Source organism: Spermophilus citellus (genome assembly GCF_964194105.1).
Source record: "Spermophilus citellus genome assembly, chromosome: 10".
NCBI lineage: Eukaryota > Metazoa > Chordata > Mammalia > Rodentia > Sciuridae > Spermophilus > Spermophilus citellus.
In genome coordinates, this window is record NC_138197.1 from 58,179,024 (window position 1) to 58,185,984 (window position 6,961).

At 34.9% G+C, this 6,961-nt stretch overlaps 1 pseudogene across 1 annotated transcript; it reads left to right on the top strand.

The window, feature by feature from the left end:
• Positions 1–1,765: 1,765 nt before the first annotated feature.
• On the top strand, positions 1,766–2,956 carry LOC308657576 (vacuolar protein sorting-associated protein 37A-like; annotated as a pseudogene). The gene has a single exon. The product of its transcript is annotated as a vacuolar protein sorting-associated protein 37A-like (transcript).
• The last annotated feature ends 4,005 nt before the right edge of the window (positions 2,957–6,961 follow it).

Consider the following 6,961-nt stretch of genomic DNA (forward strand, 5'->3'; position numbering starts at 1 on the left):
ACAAATACATACACTTGAGGGTCAGAACAGGTAATGAGTCAAAATAGGAATAATTAATGGAGCTGCAAGAAAATAGTTTTCAAAAATCTATGCTAATTAGTATGAAAAGCTTCTTGGATCATTTCCCAGGAAATATGTTACCCAAATTAACTTCTAAAGTGAGACAAAGATCTAAATGCTCAACAACTATGCAGGAAAATAGAAATATGTCAAATAACCATTATATTCACCTCTGTCTACCATTTTTGAAAACAAGGACTTTGCATGTCTAAGGTGTTTTGGTAGCAATATTTACTATCTACAAGGTAAAAATATTTTGTCTGGTGGTCTGAGATATTTGTATGTTCTTTACATATTCTAGGATTTATATGGTCTACATATTTTAATTGGTTTAAATCATTTGTTTACTTGGTTAATATATTTAAGTTCTTCTGCTATTCCTCCTATTATGGGCCAAGGAGCTGAAAAGACACTTCTAAGAAGAAAATATACATTTTATCAACAAATATATGAAAAAATGTTCAACATCTCTAGTAATTAGGGAAATACAAATCAAGATTTTATCTCACTCCAGTCAGAATGGCAGTTATCAAGAATACAGACAACAGGGGCTGGGGATGTGGCTCAAGTGGTAGCACACTCTCCTGGCATGCGCAGGGCGATCAGCACCACATAAGAATAAAATAAAGATGTTGTGTAACCAAAAACTAAAAAATAAATATTAAAAAAATTCTTTCTCTCTTAAAAAAAAAAGAATACAGACAACAATAAATATTGGTGAAGATATCGGGTAAAGATACACCCTTTCATTGCTGGTAGGACTGCAAATTTGTGTAACCAATCTGGAAAGCAGTATGGAGATTCCTTAGAAAACTTGGAATGGAACCACTCAGCTATTTGACTCAGCTATCCCACTCTTCAGTCTATACCCAAAGGACTTAAAATCAGCATACTATAATAATTGCAGCCACATCAATGTTTATAGCAGCTCAATTCATAATAGCTAAACTGTGGAAGCAACCTAGGTGCCCTTCAATAGTTGAATGAATAAAGAAACTGTGGTATATATATACACAATGGAATATTACTCAGCATTAAAAGAGAATAAAATTATGGCATTTGCAGGTAAATGGATGGAGCTGGAGAATATCATGCAAAGTGAAGTAAGCCAATCCCAAAAAACCAAGGGCCAAATGTGTTCTCTGATAAGTGAATGCTAATCCATAACGCAGAGGACATGGGAAAAATGGAGGAACTTTGATGGGGAAAAGGAAGGTAGGGGAGGGGAGGGATCATGGGTAGGATAGATGGTGAACATGTATGACTGCACATATGGTGCACCGCTACATCGTGTACAGCCAGAGAAATGTAAAGTTGTGCTGCGGTTGTGTACAATGAATCAAAATGCATTCTGCTGCCATATATACCTAATTAAAATAAAATTTAAAAAATACTGTGCTTAAAAATACTGATTACCGAGGGTGATTGAGTGCTGGGTGGTCAGACTCCCTGGTTTCGGTGTCTAGGCGGCAAAGTAGGACGGCCTGTCCCGGGTGGCACGTTGTCCCTCTCTAGCTAACTGCATTATAGGATGTCCCTCAGAAACCCGAGACCAAGAGCCTGGCTTGCTTAGTGAAGATGCGGCCCCTCCAGCGTTTAGGCCACGCGTCTCAGCCCACTCCTCTGTTGCTGGAGAGCTCACAGGAGCAGCTGGGAGAAGCAGACCAGAGCCTTCTAGGGCTTTGTGCCCAGGGACCCAAGGAGGATGAGCTGGCTCTTTCCCTTAACCAAGAGCGCGTCCTCCTCTGCTACTGGGTCTCCTGGTGGCCTCACCAGCCTCCCAACATCAGAAGCAGCACTTCATCAAGTCCTTCTGGAACTCACACTCCATATAGCTAGAATACAGAAAGACGTGAAATGCAGGTTTCCATTCACTGTAAACAACCTATTAACATTAATATATTACTTCCTCCACAATTTCCTCAGGAAAAACCAGTGATGAGTGTTTATCCACCAATACGGCATCACTTAGTGGATAAACAAGGAGTGTATGTTACTTCTGCATTAGTAAGCAATTTTTACAACGCATTCAGATCTTGGGAAAATTTCTCAAAGTCTGTTGGGTGAGTTCTGGAGGAATCCCCCAGTTTTAGCTCCTGCTTCAGCAACACTTGCATACCTGTACATTAACTCAGGCGGATGCCTCTTTATGCTTCTCAGGGATTTCCATTTCTTCCTCCATATCCTCCACAAGAAGCTAAGAGGAATATTACTTCTTTGTCTGTTGCTGACACTGTTTCTTCTTCAACAAGTTATACCACAGCCAAGCCTGCTGCTCCTTCATTTGATGTTCTTTCAAGTCTGCCATTACATGTTCCCACAATGGACACTTCAGCACCCATAAGCCAGACTGTTTTGGTTATAAGATGCCAGATGTCCCTGATACATTTCCAGAACTCTCAGAATTAAGTTTATCACAACTTACAGATATGAATGAACAAGAGGAAGTATTACCAGAACAGTTCCTAGCTTTGCCTCAATTGAAACAAATTATTACAGACAAGGATGACTTAGTAAAAAGTATCGAGGAATTAGCAAGAAAAAAATCTCCTTTTGGAACCTAGTTTGGAAGCCAAAAGGCAAATTGTTTAGATAAGTATGAATTACTTACACAAGTGAAATCTACTTTTGAAAAGAAGATGCAAAGGTAGCATGAACTTAGAGCTGTAGTGCAAGTCTCTGCAGGCAAGATTGAAAGTAGCTGCACATGAAGCTGAAGAAGAATATGTTAATATTGCTGAAGATTTCTTAGAGGGAAAAACTGAAATAGACAATTTTCTCAGTAGCTTCATGGAAAAGAGAACAATTTGCCGCTGTAGAAGAGCCAAGGAAGAGAAACTTCAACAAGTGATAGCAATGCACAGCCAATTCCATACTCCACTATAGATTTTCCTAAAAACATGAACTGCCAAAAGAAAAATGAGACATGGAACTTAAGCACAATGTTTTATATTTATGATTTGCAAATTGGCATTCCATCACGGTGGCTGAATTCACAGATATACTATATAGAATGTATACAGAACTGAGACTGATTTTGTATAGATCAAAATAATTGCTATGGTCTTTGCTTTGAGAAAATTTTCTGCACTATTTGCACTAAAAATGTTGGTTTATTGTTGAAAACAATCATATGTTTAAGTTCTGCTATTCCTCTTATTACTGATTAAATACCTATGCATGTAATTTTAGCTAGTTTTCAGTACTTTATAAAACTAACTTAAATTTGTATTTTTAATTCAAATCTGCCTCAGTTCTTTATCAAGAGTGGTGTGTTATTTAGATTATTTTCCTCTCAACCTTTTTTTGAAGAAATTTTCAACTGTGGAAGACATTTTTTTTCCCTTTCTTTCTTTCTGGATGATAAAACTTTTCAAGGGCAATTTGTTTTTAAATATTCATAGTGTCAGGAAACACCAGATATGCCAATGTGCCATCTCAAGTAATTTACTTTTAATACATACAATAAATTAAAAAAGTAAACCAACTCTTCATATATTGCTTTATTTTTAAAACTAAAGATAACATTTAAGTTGCAATACAGTTAAATAAATATTTTATTTAAGAAAATTACTGGTTTCATTTAAACCAGTCTAAGACAAATTTTCAGGCTAATTCTTAAAAAAAATAAGTATCTGATGGGTTTGTGGTTAGACGGGTATGCTCTCTAAATTCCTAATGTTAAAAACAATCTTTTTGTTAATAAAATTAATAAATCTAAACAAAAAAGAATCAATGAATTTTTTTTCATTTTTATGTGAATTTGATTTTCCTGAGAAAAGTTTTATAGTAATTAGTAAAAGTACTATTTAGTTTTTAAGCAATTTGAATTTTTAATGAATTTTCTCTTAATTTGTACTGTGTTCAGTAATTTGCTTCTATGCCATGTCACCAAATGAACATATTTCATAAGTAGCCTTAAAAGATTCTAAATGGGGAAAATCTTGAACTGTATCTGAGGCTCAATAAACTAGTATCTAAATCACAAAACAACCTAGTGCATATTTTTGCTTACATTTCATCTCCTTATAATTATTTCAACATGCATACATTACAGATTATCTTTGTCTTCATTCTTCTCTCCTTCTATACATGTCTTTAGCAATGGAGTTTTAGGGGAAAGACTTATTCTCTTAGAATTGAAAAATACTTAATACTTAGTCTATGTTTGTAGATGACAAATATTCACATGGGCTAAAAAGGTACAATGTTGGATGCAGAAAATGGCTCTTATTAATTGTCTGACTTGCTGGCAAAATTAAGGGCATGCTATTTAATTTTTAAAATGCCCAGAAGAAGATAAAATTATTCCTGATTTGTAGATAAGATAATGAGGTAAAAGTTAGTGTGTCAAATTTGTGATAGTCTTTTGGGCATTCAGAACTTTCTTTATTGTCTGTGACAATAATATCTGGTGTGATAGCATTGCCCATCAGAGCTTAATATTCCCAACAATCACTACAGTCACTGGAAGATTTGACATTCCTAATCTTTTACAAACAAATCAGGTAGCTTTCCTGGAAACTAGATATATCCTAGAACAAGAGGTCAGCAGACCAGAGCCCTTTTAAAAGACCATTAATTCATTTGGTCTATAAATTTTATTAAGCACCTACATAAAAAATAAGGAATTATGGAAATACCATATAAAGATAACTCAAACATGATTTAGTTATTGGGGTGCTTATCTACCTCCTGTTCTACCCAAATGAAAAAAAAATATATATGTATATACATAATTTCCTTTAAATTTATTTATTTATTTATTTATTTATTTTTATATTTGAAAGCGGAATGCATTAGAATTCTTATTATACACATAGAGCACAATTTTTTTATATCTCTGGTTATATACATAGTATAGTCACACCAATTCGTGTCTTCATACCTGTACTTTGGATAATAATGATCATCACATTAATTTATTAGATAACCTCTTAACAAACCAGTCATTAGAGAAGTTTGATCACAATTATCTGTATATACAAATTGGTAATTTAGTTCAGATATAGGTTATTTATGTCTTTTAGAATGGAAAGAATTTATGCCTATATGAATTTGGGTTACATGACTGCAATAAACTTAAATGACTTTTTTCTAAAAAAAATACTGATTACCTGTCTAGAACAGAAAATGTAGAAAGAGGTTCCTTTGCCAGGTGTTTAATGAAGGATAAAGCTGCTGTTATAGACATTTCATAGATCTTTCTTCTCTAAATCCTTTAATCTTAGTTAGAAGTTAAAGCACATTCAGGTTCTTATCGCTTACATTTACTCTACTTTAAAACAGAATAAAGAAGAAAATTTGTAATGTTACATTACTGAACCTCCTGAGTTAGTAAAAATATGTTCTGAAGAAGATCACCTTCAAAATTAGAGCCAAGGGTAACAGGTGTCTTGAAAATTGCAAAATTTGAGTGGATGTTCAAGAATTTTAAAGTGGTCCCCAAAGATTGCCAAGACCTCATTGTTTATGAAAAATGGAATCATCAGTGCATACCTAGGTAGGCAGGAATGTCACATCCTGACATTACCACACCATCAAAGCTGCCAAGACAGAGCAAGCTGAGATGCAGCAGCCTGTATGATGAAATGTTAAAGGTGTTTCAGAAATCTGTGAAAATCGTGCATATTCATCAGTGCGACAGGTTTCTTTTACTATTTTCCAGGACCAGGTCCTTCAAGATTTAGAGCACCATGTAAGTGAGTACCTGGGCCTCATCTTCCTTTTTTCTTTTGATAAAGACTACATTTTAGAGCTGGGCCAAAAATCTTGTGAAGGCCAGCCTTTTGTTACACAAGGAAAGCAGAATTATCTTTATATGGCATTTCCATAATTCCTTATTTTTTATGTAGGTGCTTAATAAAATTTATAGATCAATGAATCAATGGTCTTTTAAAAGGGCTCTGGTCTGCTGACCTTTTGTTCTAGGATATATCTAGTTTCCAGGAAAGCTACCTGATTTGTTTGTAAAAGATTAGGAATGTCAAATCTTCCAGTGACTGTAGTGATTGTTGGGAATATTAAACATGGAAGAACTTTAACACTATCTTGTACATTCCACGAGGGTAGAGATTTTTGTGTTTTTCTCAGTGTTGTATCCTTCTGCCCATAACAGTGTTTCTAACACAATGCTGCTCAGAAAGTATTCATTAAATGAATAAATGCACCTTTTATTTTTCTAAGGTTACTACCTTCTTATATTACTTGTTTCTTTTAGATTCTTGTCTTGTTTGGGTTATTGCAGTGGCCTTCAATCCAGTTTCCTTGGCTGCAGGCTTACCCCCACCTCTTATCCAGAGTGAGATCTAGAATGTCCCGACCTTGGCTGTCTAAAATTCTTCAAAAGGTCATCATTAGTTATAGGATCAAGCTTAAGGTTTTTAAGATGGTGTATAAGGTCTTTCCTGACCTGGCCTTCAGGCCCCTTCCAATGTATATCAGTATACCCTTGCTCATTTTCTATATTCTAGTAACCATACATTGCTTTATTGTTTCCTACACATGCCGGAGTTTTCTTTATCTTTTTCCTTCTGCCCATGTTTTCCATCTGTTCAGAATGTTCTCATTCCCCACTCTCTTAAGTTTGACAAAAGGAGTATCCCCTTTTCAGGCATTACTAATCGTCCCTCTCTTTACCCTGTGATTGGGTTACTTTCTCAATTCAGTGTCCCTGTGACACATTAGGAATATTTCAGTTGTATAGCTTGCTACATTGCACAATTATGGTCTATTTCACCCCTCAAAAGATGTGAACTTTTACAGGGCAAAGATGATTTCTATACTTATTTTGAGATTCCCAATGCCTTTCATTATAAATGGGAGTTAGCAAACACCACAAATTTACTGGCTTACTTTGTAGATATAAGGGGAAAAATTAAAAAAAAAATTTAAACAATGC